Genomic DNA, 20,817 nt, shown 5'->3' on the forward strand with positions numbered 1-20,817 from the left:
GTTTTGGACAACTTGCCTGCCCTGGCGCTCCCCTCCTCACCCACCAACTCAGTTCACCACTCCAAGTCCAAACGAGTGAGCAGAGTACCTTTTTGGTCGCTATAAATAAACGGCTCAACTCCTCATCTTGGAAGCATCAAGCAACAACCCATCTCATCTCACTTGATCATCCTACTCTTTGCACTGAGCCATTTCGGCAAATAATCACGGTGAAGATGTCGTCGACGGCCACCGTCACCCTCGGCCACCTCGAGAACAAGCTCACGCTCGCCAAACGCTGCTCTAGAGGTAGTAAGCAGGATCCACTTCTTCAAATTTCAGTTCAGCTAGGTTGTATACTGATAGTCTAGCAGTAGCAATGCAATGCATTTCTTTTCTTAATCTTCACCAGAGGCGACGTTCGCCAGAGCAAAGGCAGCGGCCATCTCCATGGTCGCGTCTGCGGTCCCAACGGTGAGCTCCTCTGTCCGAGATTTGTTGATTTTTCATGCACGTTGCTCTGGTTTTCATAACTGAACCGTTAATCCTGCAGCTGGCGAGCGTGAGGATGCTGCCGTGGGCCAAGGTGAACCTGAACCCCACCGGCTAGGCCCTCATCATCTGCACCGTTGCTGGGATGGCATACTTCATTGCCGCCGACAAGACGATCCTCTCGCTGGCGAGGAGGCACTCGTACGAGAGCGCCCCCGACCACCTCAAGGACACCTCCTTCCATGTCGCCGCCGCTGCAGCCCGTCCCCGTCCGCCGGCGTTCTTCAGGCCTTGAGCTAGTATTATCCTGCTAATTTATTTTTTTAGAGAAAAGGCCTAGGCCCGACTTTATAAATAAAGCCACACGGCAGAGTCACAGAGCAACCATAGCAACAACGGGGACGAAGCCACCACCAGTTCACCCAAACACGGGCACTCAACGACAAGCACGAAAGCATGACGGATACATGGCACCCTGCCAGACACGGCACGCAGGCCGGATAACTTAGGAAAGAAATAGCCAGCAACTAAGTCGAAGAACCTCCAAAATGCGAGATCAGACATCAGGATCCTGCCCAGAAAGAGACGACACCGAGGCCCGAACTTTAGATATGAGCAGATCAAGAGCATCCCGGTCCTCCACCTTAGTCAATAATATCCACTGCTGCAAGAAGATACACGATTTAAATAAAAAATCAGCTGGTTTAGTAGGATAAGCATGTTCGATTGTAAATTTGTCCCTAATGGTCCCTAACGACCATCACATGGCACCCAAACCAACCCAGAAGACCCTCTTTGTCACACCAGCCAACGAATTGGCAAGGCCTCTCAGCTCATTAAAGGAGGAGGGATCCCAAGTGACCTGAAGCCAGGATCTGACACAACTCCAAACTAGTTTAGCAAGCACACAATGGAAGAAAATATGATTTGTGTCCTCCAAGTCACCACAAAGAGCACAAAATTCCGAGCCCGGTCCATTCCTCTTACGAATTTGTCAGCCGCGGGAAGACGGCCTCTAAAGGCCTGCCAGAGGAAGATTTTGATTTTTGGAGGCACATGAGAACGCCAAATGCTAGAAAATCTATTAGTAGGGGCACCACCAATAAGTTTAGAATACAAGGACTTAACCGAGAAACGGCCCGAGTCGGTATGAGGCCAAACCACCGAATCCGGAGTCTCTGAGAGCATGGGGAATAAGGCAAAGAGACTTTGCCAATCTTCCAACTCTTCAGGAGAAAGGGAGCGACGGAAAGCGAGGTCCCAATTATTAGCTGACACCTCCACGATGGAGATATTCGGGTTAGGGCAATAAGAGAAAAGAATAGGAAATCTCACAGAGAGAGGAGAGTCTCCGCACCACCAGTCAAGCCAAAAACGAACCGAGGAACCATCTCCTACGATAAACTTAACATGTTCGAGGAAGAGGCCGGACTTTAATAAGGTCTTTCCAGAACTGAGATCCACGTTGGGCCCCTGCAAACATCAGGCTAGAATGGGGAAAATACTTAGCTTTAAGAATAGAATACCATAAAGAACTGGCCCCACTAGACATGATCTTCCACCACCATTTGATCATAAGGCATTTATTCATGACAGCCATGTTAATGATGCCCAACCCCCCAAGGTTCTTAGGCCTACACACGAGTTGCCATTTAACAAGCCTATACTTTCGTCTGTTGTCAGCAGCATTCCAATAGAAAGCACCCCTATGTTTGTCAAAACCCGCATGGGTCCCAGCCGAGAGAAGATAAAAGCCCATTAGGAACATAGGAAGGGAAGACAAACAAGCATTGATCAGAGCTACTTTCCCGGCGTTAGTATTATATCTGCCATGCCAGGGAAGAACCCTATTTCCCACCTTAGAGATAGCAGGAGCAAAGTCTTTTTAGTGAAGCAAGTCTGGCGAAATGGGAAGGCCCGGGTATTTAAAGGGGAAGGAGCCCAGGTTACAATTGAGGAGCCGGGCCACTCTCAAAGCCTCCGAATCATCAACGCCAGTGACAAATACCTCACTCCTAGAAAAGTTAATTTTCAGTCCCGAAGCGGCCTCAAAGCACATGAGGATAAACTTGAGGTGGGCAATACAATCGTCGTTCAAGTCAACCATAATAATGGTATCATCAGCGTACTGCAAGTAACACACTCCGAGATTAGATGAGAAACAACCAACATAATATGACCATGATGGGCAGCTCTAGACAAGATGAGGGAGAAGGCATCAGCAATGAAGTTGAACAGAACAAGGGACACGGGGTCCCCCTGTCGCAGGCCCCTGCCATTGACAAAGAAGTTACTAACGTGACCATTAACAGAGACCGTAGTGTGCCCCCCCCCCCCCGAGACCAGCTGCATAATACGAAGAACATACGCCCCATCGAAGCCTTTCGCTAAAAGAACCTTTCTCAGGAAAGGCCAACTGGCCGAATCATAAGCTTTCTCAAAGTCCAATTTGAGGATAACAACTTTAGAGTTATGAGATTTCAGGTCATGAACAATCTCTTGGAGGCAAAGAATACCATCTAAAATGAAACGCCCTATGATGAAAGCAGATTGGAAAGGGCTGATAACTCTATGAGCAACAGGGGAGAGATGGTTCGCAAAACCTTTAGCCGGAAACTTGGCAAAGTTATTGATCAACGCAATAGGCCTAAACTGGGAAATCAGCTCAGCACCTTTAACTTTAGGGATCAAGGTGATCACCGCATAGTTGAGGCGATATATATCAATGGTGCCCAAACAAAAGCCCTGAATAACATGACAGACCAACTGTCACAATTGCGGCCAGAATTTTTTGAAGAAGGGGATCGAGAACCCATCCGGCCCAGAAGCAGCGTTAGGGTTGGCAGAGTTAACCACATCCCAAATTTCCTTATCAGAGAGGGGAACCATTAAGGCTTCATTTTCCTCGGCTGAAACTTTCATATTATTGTCCCACAGGGAGGATGAGATAGAAAAGCCAGAAGGAGTTTTGGCCCCTAATAACGTAGCAAAAAAGTCCTCCACATGAGAGAGGATCAAGGATTGGTCCGAGGACTGAACACCATTAATGATCAGGCTATTTATAAAGCACCGTCTTCTCCGACCATTGGTGATGGCAAAGAAATAAGCAGTAGGGGAATCCCCTTTTAGCGTCCAGTTCAACGTGCCACGTCGGCACCAATAGACTTCCGCCTAATGATGCAACTGCATCAAGGCGGCCTCGAGGTTATAGCGCAACGCCCACCCAGCATCCGAGAGACCCAATGTATCACCCGTTCGGTCAAGGTCCATAATCAGGGATTCAAGAGCATTCTTTGACCTACGTTCCTCCACAGCATGGTTTTGGGACCAACCTCTAAGGAATTTGCGCAGTTCATAGGAACAGGAATGCCAGTCATCCATAGGGCCAAAGGAACGAGGTTTGGGGGGCAAGAAGTTAAGGATCTTAGTAGCCAACATGTCAGTAATCCCTTCGACGAGCAGCCAAGAAGCATCAAATTGGAAACGAGAGGACGATCTATCTTGCTGCATCCCAGCATCAAGAAGAAGAGGGGTATGGTCGGAGCCCATGTTACTTTTAGCGAGAAGGGAAGCCCGAGGAAAAAAGGAGTCCCACCTGGAACAGATGAACACTCAGTCTAGCACAGATCTAATCGGGGTGGCCTGATGATTTGACCACGTAAAACAGGCCCCAACCCTAGGAAGCTCGTGGATAGCACAGGTGCTAATAAAGTCGTTGAAAGCATTAGCCAAAGGCCAGGAAAAATTAGCATTTCTCTTGTCCGAGGGGGTGCGAAGAAGTTTAAAGTCACCACCGATAACTATCAGAATATAAATGCCTCGATCTTAGCAGAAAGCTCATCCAGGAACAGGGAGGTCAGCGAGTGATCAGCAGGGCCATAGACCACTATGAATTCCCATAGAATGTTAAGTGCTTTGTGAAAACCTACCGTGCTTGCCCAAAATATACCATGATCAAAAGCCACGAAATCAAAGACATCCCTTTTGGAACCAATCAAGATCCCTCCTGAATGCCCCGAAGCAGGAAGCACGTGCCAATAAAATCTATCCATGCCCGCAATAACAGAAAGTTCATTGGGAGAAAAAGAAGCTTTAAAGGTTTCAACTAGCCCAACAATATCAATATTATCCCCACAAACGATATCTCTAATCTGGTCTCGGCGCTCCCTAGCACCAAAACCCATGATGTTCCAGAATAAGGCTTTCATTTATAGGATAGCCTTTTGATGCGGAGACCCGGCCTGCTAGGGGCAACGCATGGTTTTGACCTTTTGGATACACCCCTCCTAGAGGTGCTAGGCTGGGGTTGGCCACTACCAACCACCACACCACCCCCCTGATCCCCAACATCCACAGAATCCAAAGCCGCAGAGGCAACGGCCTCTTTAGCCTTAGCAAGGGCAGCCTGGGCCACCTTATTAGCCCGAATAGTAGAGAGGAGAAGGGAAGGCGAGCCTTGATCGGAATCGATAGTAACGCCCACATCAGACATGATATTTAACAAGTGTTCATCAGAAAGAGAAGGTAAAACAAGTCGAATCAGGGAAAGAGGAGGAGTCAGACCGTGATTGTTACATGAAGGAGGGGGTCCTTAGCAGCCGCACGACGCTCCGCCCGTTCCACCACCGATTCACCCCGCCTCGCGCACCCGCCTACCCTTGCGAGCCGTGGAGGTAGGCGACCGGATCGAGGGAGAGCGGGCCATGGGGGAGGCCGAAGCAGGGCCCGAGCGAGACATCGAACCAAGATCCTTGTCGAGGCGACGGCAAACTCCCATCATAGACTGCTTAGAGCCCGAAGAAGCCCTGCTCTTCGCAGAAAATTTCCGCACCGAAGATTTCTTCTTTCTCTTGGACTGTGAAACATCATCAGCACGACCTGGGGAAGGGGGCAGATCCTCAATACCCGAGCGGGTGGGAGAGAGTGGACGGCCAGGGAGGTTGGAGCAGACTCCCGAGATAGGAGTGACCGTGGCTGAAAGCTTCTTGCGCAGCATCTCATCATCAGTAGGCATCCTTGGGTCAGATGAAGGGACAGCATCCGCCTCGCGTGGAACCTTGTCAATATGCGCATTAGATTTGAAGAGTTCCCGCTCATATTCTTCCATCCCGTCCCATTCGGATTGAGTAAAGCGCGGATCAGAGCCCCCACTAGGGTTCTTCCCACCCATAGAGCCATCCCCATGCTTGTCTTGCTTGTCCGAGGGGTTGGATGGAGGAGGAGGTGGAGGGGGGTGGAAGGCTTCAGCCCCTTCAACCCGAACACACAGTCTGACTCCATGGGAGAGGGGAACACATCGATCGATCCACGGACACAAATCGGGTCAACACACCAAATCTTGATACGAGCAGGACCAACCTTATCCAGAGACTCCGCTTCCACTTCCACTGGTTTACCAATCAGAGCGCCGAAGGCCATCAGAAAGGAAGAAGAATGAAGCCCCACTGGCACATCATCCACCAGAACCCAAACCTAAGAGAGAGGGCCAACAACTTTAACACCACAGGAGGCAGGCTTCACCAACACCACCAGCTGATTGAGGGGAATGGTGAAGCTAGTGCAAGACGCAATCATACAAAGACAGTCTTTGGAGGGGAAGACTACGGAAAACTCAAAGTCAGATAGTTGGTTCACTTTCCAATCCCATCCCTCGACGTCCCAGATACGGAGCCCTTCAAGCATAGTTTGGGAGGAGATCCTTTGGTGTTGCACCATGACAATGGCGGCATTGGAAAGGGAGGGGGCCGCCACCACAACAGGCAAATCACAATCCAAGGCAAAAAATGAACATCCAGGGAGGTCCGTACCAAAGTGAATGAAGGATGGCGGCTTCTGACGATTCTGACAATTGACAGTGAGGTGACCATCTGAACGGCAAATCAGGCAGAATGGAGGGTTGGTACATCTTGATTGGAAATGCCCGGGCTGGTGACAGGCAAAGCAGGTAAGCGCCGAGGGGTTGCTTGGGGTGGAAGAGTTAGGGCGATGCATCGGAAAGGGGGAGGAGGAGGAAGGATGCCATCCCCCACCCCCGATGAGGACGCGCCGGAGTGAGGGCCAGGAGGATGCCGGACCAGACCCGAGAAGGACTGCGGGGGCGGACGAGGCCCAGCGCTAGCGCCAGCAGGGCGAGGGGCCTGCCGCACTGGGGCAGGAGGCCCATGGCCCGCACCCTGGGCAGGCAAGGAACCCGACGAGGAAGAGCGCCCCCACCAGCCGTCGTTGCCTCCCAGGGATTCAGCGCCGAGGGACACTCCGACCCAGATCCAAAGCCTTGGGGGCCGGATCCAGGCGGAACATGCTCACGCTCCGCGCGCTGGAGCCACTCCGGACCGGCAACCCACGCAGCACGGTCGCGAGCCACCTGCTCACGAGCTGCCTGCCCCGCCTCCAACTTGGAGTGCAGGGAGGCCTCGAGCTCTAGATCCACACCCGAGCCCGGCGAATCCTCTCGCCGACGCTTGCTACCAGAGACAGGATCACAAGACGAGCCCCTGGACTTATCCATGGTGAGAGCCGCCGCAAAGGAGAGGAGGAGGGGAGGGGGAGGATGGATCTGACTAGACGGCGAATGGGAGCGCGGTGCCTACGCAAGTCAGCGGCGGAAGTCGGAAACCCTAACAAGGGAGGGACGGAACCACGGGGGACCCATAAATAGCCGGACTGAGCCAAACCCTCTTGGGCCTGGCGGGCCACCTGGGCCGGGGGAAAGGGGGGAGGGATACAGGCCGGCGGTAGCTGCACATGGCCCACATGGGAAGGGGGAATCTTCCACTGACGACAGAGCGGGGGGAGCGGGTTGGACAGACAGAATAGGATCAGGAGGCCCAACAGGCCCAGCGTCCAGCCCCCCACATGGCCCACTGGCCAGCGGGAGCGAGACCAGATCTAGGGCGGGCGCCACCGCCCCCACGGCGCGCCCAGACGCCGCCGTCGCCGGAGACGACGGACCTGAGCCAGAAGAAGGGGAGGGAGGGCAAACCACACCCAGAGCGGCACCCAGAATCCTAGATCCGGGCGAGGGGAGGGGAAACTTACCAGACTTGCGACGACAGTGAGAAACCCGGACCCAGCCAGCTTCCGCCGATGGGGACGACACCGGCCGGCCCCGGCCCCCAGGAGCAAACTTGCGAGAACGAGGAGCGACGAAGGGAGAAGAGGCCAACACGGGGAGGACCGGCAAGGGCGAGCGCGAGGCCGCCTCGTCCGAAGAGCAATCCTCATTGGAGTCGAGAGCCCAAAAACAAGATCCAAACGACGGCTAGGGGGGAAGCGAAGCCCACGGCGCCGGCGAACGGGCCGAGGGAGAGGAGCCAGCCACGGGGAGGGGGGTCGGACAGGAGGCCAACGCCGGACAGGGCGCCCCAAGGCACGGGACGGCGGCGGAGGGGCAAGGGAGGGGGAGAGAGGAGCGGGAGGGAGAGAGAGGAGAGCCATCCAGCTATCTCTGTAACTGGACATCCGCGAAAACCGGGGATCCTGCTAATGTATGATAGCACGCGCTTGTGCCGTTGTGCGTATTCTAGAAAAAATGTATGCATCGACAGCATCGTTGTCAGTGTCCCAAGAAACCGCCGCCGCCGAAATGTATGCACATGCTTTACATCCGTGTACTGAATAAAACAGAGGGCTCGATCCTGGTTTCATATAAGCTTGTGTACGACAGACTTTAGATCTCGACGAAGAAGATGGAATCACAGGGCTAGCCGTAAGGCCGTGACTGACAGCAAAGAATTCCCATGCATTGCAGCTTATGTGACTGCTGAAACTTGATCTTGATTAACATTCCTACGTCATCCCTAACTGCAGAGGCTGCCATGGCGGGAGCCAAGGCCGCGGCCGTCGCCACCGTCGCTGCCGCAGTCCCCTTCGTAAAGACTTTGTTGGGTTCCCGTCCACTACCTAGCACAACCATCTTGGTTCAATGCAACCAAGTTCCGAACCGACCTACGAATTGGGCGAGGAGAAGACACTATTCGTAACAGGGGTTCACATTACTCTTTTTTTAGTTTCCATTTGGAACTGTTTTCATCAAAGTATCAAACTCATGTTAGAAAGTTTCACGAAGAAACCTAAAAACTGCAACAGGTGCTCATTAAAGGTTGTTTGGCACAGATAGAGATAAATAAAGATGTTGGGTGTTCGATACCGGACACACTTAATTTTTGAAGCTTAATGAAATAATAAAATAATAAATGGGCCAGGCCCAGGATGGAGGGTGGACGTGCGCCAGTTGTCTGATGGGTTGGCGGATCTGCTGTGTATGTATACGTATAGCTCGTCAGCTAATACGCGTTACATATGGAGGTGTCTATACATTATGGTCAAATGATCATACTACCCTTATACGGTTTGTAGAGGAGGGTGTGTAGAAGCCCGTGCAATCACATCTCAATCTAACTGAAAGCGAAAAAAAAGACCACGATCAACACCTCCGTATCCGAAGCTGACGTGCTGCCGGAGCGCGGCGCCACGGTCTATGCGTTCGTCGACTTCGGCCTCCTCGACCAGCGGCACAGCTCGCCCATCATCAAGCTAGAGTCGTCGCGCTTCCATATCCTACGCGGAGCGCGGAGCATGTTCACGGGCCACGCCAAAGTTCATGGCCGGCCGTGGAGTCGTCCACGGCGACTACCTCGCCAGTAAGCCGCGAAAGCGAAATGTGCGAGAGGGATGGCGGCCAGGAGCCCAGCACCGCAGCTGCCGTGCCGCGGGCCAGAGCACGTGGGCCGTGGGGGGCCTCGCCGCTGCACGTTGTAGAACTGGAGGGCCGAACCATCGACTCCACACGTATCCTCGCATGACTGAGTCCACGACTGATTTACCAAATTTGCATGATTTGGCGTGTGATGATCAGACGAGTTGCATGCTCAGGCGTTAACTTCAGCGAGATTATGCGTTTAAAATGTTTTTTTCTTCTTCCATAAGATCCATGAATTGCTCCTGTAATGGATCGGGTCAAGTAGCAAAAATGGATTAAATCTAGGACCATTTAATTTCTTTCTTTTTTCGAACCACATTTCCTGAGAATTCCATAGAGGTGTATGGTTCAGACGGCTGGATGAGGAGATTAGTTTGATTGATCTTAATTACCATGCGTCTTTGTGCTATAAAAATGCATGTTGAGATCCTTTTTTGGAACAGGGAGTATGTTGAGGTCTCTCATGTGGATCCGACTTGCCTGCTCCCTCTCCATGCTCCCATCCGTGCTTTCACTTCATCCTATGGCTGTCTTTTTTTTTTCTTTTCTAATCTAATCATCCCCCTCCCCTGATTTTAACAGTAAAGTTGACGCCATGCATGCATGCATGCATGCTACTACTAGAAAATAGTTTTTATGAGTAAAATATATGATTTACTGTCTCCTCAAGTGAAATTGGAGTTGTTCTCGTAATTAATTTAGAGGCAGTAAATTTCATTTGAGCGCTAGTGATATTGTCATTTTGAAAAGGGCACTAAAACCACGGTCGTGAAGCATACAATCATCTTTATTGAGGTCGATGCAAGATAATGAGGCTGAAGTCATCAACAAGCAAAGGAGTGCATGACATAGACAAATAGTGTAGAACCATTATAAAATACTAGCTGAGTGTCCGTGCGTTGCCACGGAATGGCAAAAATTATTAATCAAATTTTTTGTTCTTCCAAGAAGTGTGTCAAACAAGACAACATGTTGATTCCATCCATATAACAACTACATTGATTCTCTACCACACTCATTGTGTCTCTTTAACAATCATATCTCCTTCAAGCAATAACTTTCACACTGTTCGCATGCACATTCATTCAATTTCATCTGCCCTTGCTGTAGCCTTGCCGCCGCTTAAAAAATATGCCATCTCGCCCTTCCATCGCCTTGGAATATTTGTTTAACTTAAGCAAGTATATAGAATAAAATTGACCATGGATGCATCATTCCTCAAAATCCAACATGTTCTACCATGTACACTAACTGAAAAATTAGCAACATAAAATGAGTACGAAAGAAGAGGTTAGCAAGGGATTTCCACTCCACGTTGAATACTAATAAAGAAATATTTCTTCAGAGCAGGTTTACCACAAATATGCGGACACCTCCATGTCTATTTTTTATTTGCAAATTTATCAGACCAATCAACCTTCTGTTAATAACACAGAACTTGCATGCTCTAGATTCCTCAACTTCTATTTCAGAACATGAATTTGGTTTTGGATTTATGATGTTCCACTTTTCGAAGCCGGTACAATGTTTGGCTCTACTTTTGGTTTTGCAAAATGAAATATAGATAAATAGAGGATAGATAGACCAATAACTTCAAGGATACAATGTAAATTCTGAATACTTACACACAAAAAACCTTATATGTTCCCAATACATGAGATGATGTGACTTGCATGCATTTCAAATTTCCAATATCTATTGCATGCTAAGGGTTCAACTCATCTAGGATCTTCCTCCTGCCACCGTAAAATATCTGACTGCATACAACATTACTGCAGAGGCACACACTGAAAAACAACATGGAATTAGTTCGTCCAATATCTGACAAAAGGACGTATTACCTCCCCTGGCGGCAATATCAGATACAAGCTACACAAGATAGTGTGAAAATGTGAAACAAAAAAAGGTAATAGAAGATAAGAGATATAAAGCACACTAACCGTGCAAGAAGTGAAGCAAAATTTGAAAGACGACATTTTCAACATTGAGATTCAGAATATATTGAAACCTATGTATTAAATAATACATTGTTTTCGCATGCCAGCTGAAAACACAGAACAATACAAGAGAGCAACAACAATTATATTCAAAGGCATGCATGGCTAATGCTAAATTGGTGTTTACTGGACGTACCCTGGCATGCCCTGCGGCGCCGTGGAAACGATTGTGGCGTCGTCAAGCAGGAAGAGCAGGGAGAGGCCAAAGTCGGCCACCTTGACGTGGAATTCGGCATCGAGGAGGATGTTGGTAGTCTTCTCGTCACGGTGCACCATGGGAGGCTCGATGGGGTGGAGATAAGCTAGCGTTGTGACGACATTGAGGCGGAGTGACCATGGCAGCGGCAGCACTGCCGCGCGGTGGCCATGCAAGTGGTCGGCCATGGTGCTGCAGGGCATCTACTCGTAATCCAGCAGCAGCTCACGGTTGCGGCTGGACGTGCAGCTGTAGAAGATGACGAGGTTTAGGTGGTGCGGCTGCGACAGGATCCATAGAAGATAGCGAGGTTCAGGATCGTCGCCTAGTTCATGAACTGCTGCACGTGCCAGCAGCTGTTGTCGTACAACTGCTTCACCACCACTACCCGCCTGTCCTGCAGTTATCCTCAACACCACATACAAAATCCGTTGCCGTCAGCATGTTGATCCATGTCAAACTCCAAGGAAATAGCGCGAGCTTGCCTGTTATGTACGTTTGTGCATGCATGGTGCCGAAGCCGTCGCTGGCCGCCGAGCTCTCACATGTCGCTGAAGCCGCCGGTGGGCTCCTCCAGCTCCTCATATGCGAATTGGTGTGTCTGCAGCCTATGGACTCTGCCGGACTCCAGGTCGCTGCCACTCTGGAGCTGGGTGTCCCGCATGAGTTACTGTACTTGAGGAGCCTGGACGAGGAAGTCACTTGTACTGCCTCCTCTTGCGTATGTACTGGAATGGCAGAACGACGAGAAGCATGAACATAACCAAAGCAACTACAGAGCTTTCTGAAGTGGCAAACGGCGATGAAATAGATGAAGAAAGAACCATGCACATTGTCGTTTGAATTCGTAAGAGAAGAAAAATAAAACACTTACAAATGCTTGAATTGGTCCATGTGCGTCATTGGTTTCATGTGCTCACCATTGGTTTCTTTGGTCCTGCAATGTCAAAAACCAATGTCAAAAATGATTCTGTATATAAAAGGAAATGTAGCTTGGAATAGACAAGTTCTATCTCTAGTTAGACACAGGTTGATTTAAACAACATGTGGAGTAGAGAACATGCTAAATGTGGAGAATTTGAGGGAATTGTCCCGTTCATAGTCTACTACCTTGTTTGTGTTTATGTCTTCATCCTACTTAATTTGTTTGATTTCCTATAATCAAAGAGTGATTAGATCAGTTTAAAAGAAGTGAAGTCTTCCCTTACCTGGTCAGAAATTAGAACATCTCAAGGTTGATTAGATCAGTTTCAAAAAAAAAGGTTGATTAGATGAATCAAACATTGTTGACCAACCAATTACCTCTTAGATCAATCAAACATAGTCTACATACCTGTAGATAAAGTGTCAGGTTAAAACAAGAGAAGTCTTCCCTTTCCAGTAAATAGACTGGTCAGAAATTAGGACATCTCAAGGTTCATTAGATCAGATTCAAAAAAGGATTGATTAGATCAATCAAACATCGTTGACCAATCATTTACCACTTAGATCAATCAAGGCCAGGGTACCTGAACCTGACGAAGTAGTAGGCCATGACCTGCTAGCTGATACGTCCATTTTGCATCATGTTTTTATATCGATATTTATTACATTATGGGCTGTTATTTCACATTATGTCACAATACTTATGGCCATTCTCTCTTATTTCACAAGGTTTACATAAAAAGGGAGAATGCCGGCAGCTGGAATTCTGGGCTGGAAAACGAGCAAATATTAGAGACATATTTTGCACAACTCCAAAAGTCCCGAAACTCCACGGAACACCTTATAATAAATAATGAAAAATCCTCGCCAAAGATGAAGACCAGGGGCCCACACCCTGCTCACGAGGGTGGGGGACGCCCCCCCCCCCTTGGGCGCGCCCCCTACCTCGTGGGCCCCCTGGTGGCTCTCCGATGACCATCTTCTCCTATATGAAGTCTTTCGTCGGGAAAAAATAAGAAGCAACCTTTTGGGACGAAACTCCACCGCCACGAGGTGGAACCTTCGCGGATCCAATCTAGAGCTCCGGCAGAGCTGTTCTGCCGGGGAAACTTCCCTCCCGGAGGGGGAAATCATCATCATCGTCATCACCAACGCTCCTCTCATCGGGAGAGGGCAATCTCCATCAACATCTTCATCAGCACCATCTCATCTCAAAACCCTAGTTCATCTCTTGTATCCAATTCTTGTCTCCAAGTCCGGGATTGGTGCTAGTAGGTTGCTAGTAGTGTTAATTACTCTTTGTAGTTGATGCTAGTTGGTTTAATTGGTGGAAGATCATATGTTCAGATCCTATATGCATATTAATACCCCTCTGATTATGAACATGTTTATGCTTTGTGAGTAATTACGTTTGTTTCTGGGGACAAGGGAGAAGTCTTGCTATTAGTAGTCATGTGAATTTGGTATTCGTTCGATATTTTGATGAGATGTATGTTGTCTAGCCTCTAGTGGTGTTATGTGAACGTCGACTACATAACACTTCACCATTATTTGGGCCTAGAGGAAGGCATTGGGAAGTAATAAGTAGATGATGGGTTGCTAGAGTGACAGAAGATTAAACCATAGTGGTCTAGTGGTCAAGTAGAATTGAGTAATAGAGAACTCAAATTAATTTTGCAAAAGACTGTCAATAGGTCTAGAAAGAATTGGTCCAAGAAACTTGATGATGCATTACGGGCCTATAGAACTGCATATAAAAATCCTATGGACATGTCTCCGTATAAAATGGTATATGGAAAAGCATGTCACTTACCTCTCGAACTAGAACATAAGGCATATTGGGCTATTAAAGAGCTCAATTATGATTTTAAACTTTCCGGTGAAAAGAGGTTATTTGATATTAGCTCACTTGATAAATGGAGAACCCAAGCTTATGAAAATGCCAAGTTGTTTAAAGAAAAAGTTAAAAGATGGCATGACAAAAGGACACAAAAGCGTGAGTTTAATGTAGGTGATTATGTATTGCTATACAACTCTAGTTTAAGATTTTTTGCAGGAAAACTTCTCTCTAAATGGGAAGGCCCCTATGTTATTGAGGAGGTCTATCGTTCCGGTGCCATAAAAATCAACAACTTCTAAGGCACAAATCCGAAGGTGATAAACGGTCAGAGAATTAAACCTTATATCTCAGGTAATCCCATAAATGTTGAAACCAATATTATTGAAACTGTAACCCCAGAGGAATACATAAAGGACACTTTCCAGAACGTTTCAGACTCCGAAAAGGAATAGGTATGTGGTACGGTAAGTAAACCGACTCCAAAACAATTTTTAAGACAATATTTCTCCGTTTTGAAATATTTAGAAAAATAGAAAATTAAGTAGTAGTCCGCGAAGGACACGAGGGCCCCACGAGGGTGGAGGGCGCGCCCTACCCCTGGGCACGCCCCCTACCTCGTGAGCTCCTCATGTGCCTTCCGGACTCCGTTTTCTTGCCCGATACGTATTTTGGTCGGCAAAAATTCATTATATAATCTCCCGGAGGTTTTGGCTCCGTATCACGCAAAAATCTCATGTCTTTGTTTCGAGCTGTTTTCTGTCAGGGTTGTCAAGACCAGGCACTATGTCGTCTCCCTCCTCCTCCAACCATGAGGGCAACGATGCTTGGCTAATGAAGATAGAGCTGAAGAGAGAAGAACCTATGGAGATCAACAAGGATGAAGGGATCAAGAAGGCCAAGGAGGACCAAGTTCCAGCAACAGAAGACACCCTTCAACTGGATCATAATCTTCTTACCCCTACAGAAATCGAAGCTTTCAAGATGATTGAGTTGGCTCATATACAAAATAAGTATCTTACACGTGAAAATATTTTGTTGAAGGAGCATATCATCGCACTCAAGGGCATTATCCGCAAGTTAGAAGACCTCCTACGCTCGATGTGTGACTATCCGTCATCAACAACACCTCCACCTTCTTCACCAACCAAGGAGACATAATAACATGGGTATGGGCACTCCCCTTGGCAACAGCCAAGCTTGGGGGAGGTGCCCCGGTATTGTATCACCATCACTTTTATCTTTACCGTTTTTCTTAGTTCGATCCTTTTGGTAGTATTTTGATCTAGTAGAATAAAGTTTATGGCATGATCTAGTTGTGAGTTTTGCTTTATTATCCTTCTATGTAATCGAGTCCGTGAGCTATATAATAAAGATTAGTGTTGAGTCAAGGGCTTGATTTTCTTGCTATAATCTTGGGTGAATAAAAAAAGAGAAAAAGAATAAAAAGAAACAAAAGTTCATATTGATCTTATTGATAGTAATGACTTCACATAGAAAGAGTGTGATGATTAAAAGTTGTTGGGAGTTGGCAGACATAGCTTTGGTCATCGTTGCAATTAATAAGAAGTAATAAGGAAAGAGAGGTTTCACATATAAATATACTATTATTGACATCTTTTATGATTGGGAGCACTCATCAAAATATGACATGCTAAAGAGTTGATGTTGGACAAGGAAGACAAAGTAATGGGTTATGCTTTCTTATATCTGAGATAAAGTATGTTCTCATGGATCATCCAACAAGTTGAGCTTGCCTTTCCCCCTCATGCTAGCCAAATCCTCAGCACCAAGTAGAGATACTACTTGTGCTTCCAAATATCCTTAAACCAGTTTTGCCATGAGAGTCCACCATATCTACCTATGGATTGAATAAGATCCTTCAAGTAAGTTGTCATCGGTGCAAAGCAATAAAAATTGCTCTCTAAATATGTATGATTGATTGGTGTGGGAGAAATAAGCTTTATACGATCTTGTGATGTGGAAGTAATAAAAGCGATGGACTGCATAATAAAGGTTTATATCACAAGGGGCAATATAAAGTGACGTTCTTCGCATTAAGATTTTGTACATCCAACCATAAAAGCGCATGGAAACATTTGCTTCCCTCTGCGAAGGGCCTATCTTTTATTATTATCTTCTACCTTATGCAAGAGTCATGGTGATCTTCACCTTTCCTTTTTACATTTTATCCTTTGGCAAGCCCAGTGAGTTGGAAAGATCCTGATAGATATATCTAATTGGATGTAGGGGGGCATGAGTTATTATTGTTGACATTACCCTTGAGGTAAAAGGTTGTGGGGCGAAACTATAAGCCCCTATCTTTCTCTGTGTCCGATTAAAACTTCATAACCACAAGTATTGCACGAGTGTTAGCAATTATGAAGGACTAGATGATAGTTGAGTATGTGGACTTGCTTTTTAGCTCTGACATAGACTCTTTCTGATGTTATGATAAATTGTAATTGTTTCAATGTCTGAGGTTATAATTTGTTGGTTATCAATAAGGTTTCTGATTCATACTTTTGCATTGTGAATAGATCATCACTTGAACATAAGTAATCATATGACAATATCTATATATGTTGCTGTTATGAGAATAATCATGATGCTCTCATGTCCGTATTTTATTTTTTATCGATGCCTCTACCTCTAAACATGGGGACATATTTATTGTTATCAGCTTTCGCTTGAGGACAAGCGGGGTCTAAACTTGGGGGAGTTGATACGTCCATTTTGCATCATGCTTTTATATCGATATTTATTGCATTATGGGTTGTTATTTCGCATTATGTCACAATACTTATGGCTATTCTCTCTTATTTTACAAGGTTTACATAAGAAGGAAGAATGCCGGCAGCTGGAATTCTGGGTTGGAAAAGGAGCAAATATTAGAAATCTATTCTGCACAACTCCAAAAGTCCTGAAACTCCACGGAATACCTTATAATAAATAATGAAAAATTCTCGCCAAAGATGAAGACCAGGGGGCCCACACCCTGCTCACGAGGGTGGGGGGGCGCCCCCCTGGTGGCTCTCCGATGACCATCTTTTCCTATATGAAGTCTTTCGTCGGGAAAAAAATAAGAAGCCACCTTTCGGGACGAAACTCCGCTGCCACGAGGCGGAACCTTGGCGGATCCAATCTAGAGCTCCGACAGAGCTGTTCTGCCGGGGAAACTTCCCTCCCGGAGAGGGAAATCATCGCCATCGTCATCACCAACGCTCCTCTCATCGGGAGAGGGCAATCTCCATCAACATCTTCATCAGCATCATCTCATCTCAAAACCCTAGTTCATCTCTTGTATCCAATTCTTTTCTCCAAGTCCGGGATTGGTGCTAGTAGGTTGCTAGTAGTGTTAATTACTCTTTGTAGTTGATGCTAGTTGGTTTAACTGGTGGAAGATCATATGTTCAGATCATATATGCATATTAATACCCCTCTGATTATGAACATGTTTATGCTTTGTGAGTAGTTACGTTTGTTCCTGAGGACAAGAGAGAAGTCTTGCTATTAGTAGTCATGTGAATTTGGTATTCGTTCGATATTTTGATGAGATGTATGTTGTCTAGCCTCTAGTGGTGTTATGTGAACGTCGACTACATAACACTTCACCATTATTTGGGCCTAGAGGAAGGCATTGGGAAGTAATAAGTAGATGATGGGTTGCTAGAGTGACAGAAGATTAAACCATAGTTTATGCGTTGCTTCGTAAGTGGCTGATTTGGATCCATATGTTTCATGCTATGGTTAGATTTACCTTAATACTTTTGTTGTAGTTGCGGATACTTGCAATAGAGGTTAATCATAAGTGGGATGCTTTTTCAAGAACAGCACCCAAGCACCGGTCCACCCACATATCAAATTATCAAAGTACCGAACGTGAATCATATGAACGTGATGAAAACTAGCTTGACGATATTCCCATGTGTCCTCGGGAGCGCTTTTCCTTATATAAGAGTTTGTCCAGGCTTGTCCTTTGCTACAAAAAGGATTGGGCCACCTTGTTGCACTTTATTTACTTTTGTTACTTGTTGCTCGTTACAAATTATCTCACCACAAAACTATCTGTTACCACTTATCTCAGTACTTGTAGAGAATACCTTGCTGAAAACCGTTTATCATTTCCTTCTGCTCCTCGTTGGGTTCGACACTCTTACTTATCGAAAGGACTACGATAGATCCCCTATACTTGTGGGTCATCACTAGCCTGTCCGCCGGAGCAGAAGCACGTGTGATCATCTGGCACCCTACTGCCATACCCGCGGCGCCCTCTAGAAGCCTGGCACTCGCCGCACCACTTGTCGCCGGCCTTCCGTCGCTTAGAGAACCCTGCCTGACGGCGTCCCCGACGGTGGCGTGCTGGTGTTCCCGGTTTCCGGCGGCCAGCGCATCCGCCATGGCCGATGGGCGATGGCCGAGTCGTACGGCTGCACCTGCACACCACCCCAGGCACAGTACGTCCTCTGGCGCCGACGTACCGGCGCTCTCTTTCTGTGCCGCCGCCAAGCTCGCCTATGGTTGGACGCGATCTAGAGTGGTGCAGATAAGAGGGAGGAGCAGAGAATTTGTTGATGGGACTGGATCCTACTGCCAACGGCTTAAGCCCTGGACCGCGACCGCGGGGCGTACGAGAAGGGAAGAGTCAGAGAATTTTTTCTCGGGAGCACCGGAGCGGGGAGAGAGACGAGATCGGGAGTGATGCGGTGCGGGAGATGAGGAGGCTGCGTGGGCGTGGGACGTGGGGTCGTGGCTTCGTGGGTTTCTTTTTTTTTGCCTTTTTTTGGGCGGGGATGGAAGAAGCGGTGGGAGGATGTATCGATAGCAGCGATAGGAGGAGGAGGTCGAACCATCATGACGTTCGATCCTCCTTTAATAATAGAGATAAAGTTAACGCCTACGACTAAATCAATTTCTTTCGCAACAAGAAGGGATAAATATCTTCACACCGCGCGCCGTTGTCACGTTCGCTTGAGACAAAGATTTTCATCCTGATTGCCGAGACCAACCACTTAAGGCTAGCACGTCAGCAAGGAGATAACGTCTACAGTAAGTCAAGGCATAAATTCGCCGCTACTGAGCCCAACCAAGAAATGCCAGAACAAGAGTTTTCACTCCAGACATGAAATGGTGTTCCGGTATCCATCTTGAAGACAAATATTCTGGCCACTCTAGGCTGCAATGCCGCTAGCAAATTTGTGGGACGTATTCCCAACTTAGACAAAAAATCGGTTATCTAACGAATAATCAAAATGAATTTTAGTAAATTTAAGGATGAAAAAAAAACTTCATATATGTCTAGCTATTGACTGCTATCCAAGGCTGAAACTGAGTCGTGCTGGGCATCTTCCGCGGTGATTGTCACTGGGTGCACATCGGTGTTGCTGCTGTGGCTGGTCAAGCTCTTCCCCGCAAGTTCTTCCCCCACACGAACTTTAACCATTTATTTGCAACATTTTCCTCAAAATGCATGCATTTTTTTCAAACCCATGATATTTCTCAATTTTGCAAATATGTTTTCAGATTATCGATGTTTTTTTCCAGCAAATCTGCGTCATTTTCCTTTTTTATATTCATATTTTGTCTCTTTTTCATGTTTCATTTCTTTTTTCTTTTGTGGAGAAAAGAAAAGAAGTATAAACGTCACAACAACTAAGGTGTCCCTTTGCCACGACGGAGGTGGAAATGTCGCGTATCGGCGCATACGACACTAGTGATGTCTTAATTGTTTCTCTCTAGGGTCTATATGTATGTGACAATTAAACAATTCTGTTGTTCTACAACTAGCTATTTTCCAAATGGATGCGGGCACTTCTAGTTGCACCATGCTTTGACAGCTATCCAAAGCCGAGGTGGAGTCATGCCTTGCTGATGGGCCAGCTCGTGCTGACTGAAGTAAAATAACAACGAAAATGTTAACGCCCATATGTGTGGGCGTTAGCCAACTCGTTCATACGTTTTTATCACCGTCCAGTAATTTCTGCACGAATCTTGGCATGAGTTAGCTGATTTTGTATGCCACGTAAGACAACTCGTGTGTGTGGTGTGTGAGAGAGATCGCCCAATCCATTTTACCACACGGAGGGGCCGGTGTGCGGGTGTTTAGCAGTTCGCCCACACACCAGTTTTTCAGTCACGCGCAAGGGCTGGTGTGTGGGCGTTTGCCATCTCGCCCACACCCCCGCCTCCTCTCCCACACCCAAGCTGCCAGTTGCCATGCGTTTTGCAGTGTACATGGCAACTGCCCTAGTATGATTGCAAGCAGATGTCAACTCTTTTTTTTACCCGAACATGTCAGTTGCCATATGTTTTGCATGGTACATGGCAAACTGCTCTAGCGTGCACGTAAGCAGATGACAACTCTTTTTTTTTTAAATGGCAACTGTCCTAGCGTGCTTGTGAGCACATGGCAACTATTTCTTTTACCCGAACATGTTTTTTGCCATGCCTTTTTTTATAGCGCTACATGGCAACTGCCTAGTGTTAGTAGGTGGCAACTCCTAAAGTTTTGAAATCATGGCAACTGCAGTAGATCAGACCACACATAGCAACAGCTGTAGTTGTCCAAAAAATGGCAATCTGGAACTTTGACCTGAGATGGCAACTGCAGTTGAGCAAACATGGCAACTGTAGTTGTCCGACATGGCAACCGTAGTTCAGCGACATGGCAAATGCACTTAAAACGAACATG

General features: G+C 47.1%; 3 pseudogenes; 1 reads left to right on the forward strand and 2 right to left on the reverse strand.

The window, feature by feature from the left end:
• The first annotated feature begins 215 nt into the window (after positions 1–215).
• Positions 216–766, forward strand: LOC125547052 (early nodulin-93-like; annotated as a pseudogene).
• Positions 767–1,027: 261 nt separating this feature from the next.
• Positions 1,028–6,045, reverse strand: LOC147980832 (uncharacterized; annotated as a pseudogene).
• Positions 6,046–11,292: 5,247 nt separating this feature from the next.
• On the reverse strand, positions 11,293–12,198 carry LOC147980833 (LEAF RUST 10 DISEASE-RESISTANCE LOCUS RECEPTOR-LIKE PROTEIN KINASE-like 1.2; annotated as a pseudogene).
• Between the last annotated feature and the right edge of the window lie 8,619 nt (positions 12,199–20,817).

Source organism: Triticum urartu, chromosome 3A (assembly GCF_056163025.1).
Source record: "Triticum urartu cultivar PI428250 chromosome 3A, HENAU_Tu73, whole genome shotgun sequence".
NCBI classification, from domain to species: Eukaryota; Viridiplantae; Streptophyta; class Magnoliopsida; order Poales; family Poaceae; genus Triticum; species Triticum urartu.